This window comes from Gavialis gangeticus, unplaced genomic scaffold (assembly GCF_001723915.1).
Source record: "Gavialis gangeticus isolate Ggan-Ray unplaced genomic scaffold, GavGan_comp1, whole genome shotgun sequence".
Classification (NCBI taxonomy): domain Eukaryota; kingdom Metazoa; phylum Chordata; order Crocodylia; family Gavialidae; genus Gavialis; species Gavialis gangeticus.
The window spans coordinates 178920569-178922597 of record NW_017728992.1 but is presented as its reverse complement, the minus strand read 5'-3'; positions in this window follow the sequence as shown (position 1 = coordinate 178922597).

Sequence of the window (2029 nt, the reverse complement as noted above, 5' to 3'; positions counted from 1 at the left end):
CCCCTCCATGGGTGCGCCACCTGGGTCAGCTCCAGCCCTTTAAGAAAAAAAAACAAAAATGAGAGAACCCCCAGACTCACTGCTCCTGCTGGCGGAGGGTGATCCTTGCTGCCCCCCATTGCCCCACACCATGTGGGAGGATCTGCATGAGCTCCCAAAGCCCCAAGGCTGCTGCTCCTGGGGTTTTTCTCCAGTTTTTTTCTTCTTAAAGGGCCGGAGCTGGCCTAGTTGGGGCACCTGTGGGGGGGGTAGGGGACGGGGAGGGCATTGGGGAGGCTCGTGTAGAGCCCGTCATGCAGTGTGGGGCAGCAGGGATTGCCCTCCTCACCCGGCAGCACCCGGTGAGCACCGGGGCATTTTCTTTAAAATGCTGGGAGCTGGGGAGGGGGGACTGCCATGGGAGGGCTGGGAGAAGGGGGGGCCAAGGGAGCAGGGGGGGCTGGCAGGGGTCCCTCCATGGTCCCCTCCCCCACCCCTAGTACTTACTAGCTTGGGGTTGGCTGCAGGTCCCTGTTGCAGCCACCGGGGACTGCCCGAATCCTCAAAGCTCTCCGAATCTTTTCTGAAGATTCAGAGAGCTTTGAATCAATTTGGACCTTTAAATTGGTCCCCTGATTTGATTTGGATTTGGAGATTCGGCCACCGAATCCGGCCAAATCTCCTCCGAATCAAATCACCACCTGAAGCTTTGCACAGCCCTAATATTCATCTCTATTTAAATCATTAGGAGTCTTATGGAGTTCATTTGGGAGAGAGAACAAGCCAATTTTGCAAAAGCTAGATATCTGTTTTAGACCTGATCTGTGCTGGAGTGAAGAACGATCCGAGTGCTGTTCCTAGGTCTTTTGCCAGCTAATCTGTCCCAAACAGTTTGATTCTGATAAGCTACCAAAGTGGGTAGTCTCTTCGTACATAGTCTTATGTACAACTATGTTTCCTAACTTGTTTTTCAGTTAACCAAATTTATTAAATGGTCCCTTTTAGTTGTTAAATTTTATCGCCATATATAGGCTTACAATTTAGCAGTTGCTTATTTGTGGTGACTTAAATTAGTTCAGACATTGTATCCAAGGTTTTAAGCTAGTACGTGCATTTACCAGCTTGTATGAAAATTCTGAAGCCTTCCAGCATCTGTTGCTTATAATTGTTCTGCATTAAATTAAAGTTTTTATTTTAAACTTCAAAAAAATTAAATGAAAGTAATGAGTCTGCTTTAAAGTGACTGAGGCCAGGGAATTACAAGACTGACACTCTTCTTAAATCATTAGCTTATCGAACGAAAACTGAATGAGATAATTGAAGTAGGCTGCAATCAAACCTAGACAGGTTGCAAGAGTTGGGTGGATGAGAATAGGATGGAATTCAACACCGACAAGTACAAAGTGATGCACCTGGGGAGGAACAACTGGCACCATACACACAGGCTGGGGAACTCCCCTCTTGTCAGCACGGAGGCAGAAAAGGATCTTGGAGTCATCATTGACTCCAAGATGAACATGGGTCGGCAGTGTGGGGATGCAGTAGTCAGGAAGGCCAACCGTACCTTATCCTGCATCCACAGATGTATCTCAGGCAGGTCCAAGGTGATCCTCCCCCTCTATGTGACACTGGTCAGGTCGCAGCTGAAGTACTGCGTCCAGTTCTGGGCGCCGCACTTCAAGAGGGATGTGGACAACATGGAGAGGGTCCAGAAGAGGGCCACTCGCATGGTCAGGCCCTACGAGGACAGACTACGGGACCTGAACGTGTTCACCCTCTGCAGGAGAAGGCTGAGGGGGGATCTAGTGGCCTGTTACAAACTAGTCAGAGGGGACCAGCGGGCACTGGGGAAGTCCCTGTTCCCCCGAGCATTGCCAGGAGTGACCAGGAATAACAGTCACAAGCTGGCAGAGGGTAGATTTAGGCTAGATATCAGGAGGCGCTACTTCACTGTCAGGGCAGCTAGGATCTGGAACCAACTTCCAAGAGAAGTGGTGCTGGCTCCTACCCTGGGGGTCTTTAAGAGGAGGCTAGATGAACACCTTGCTGG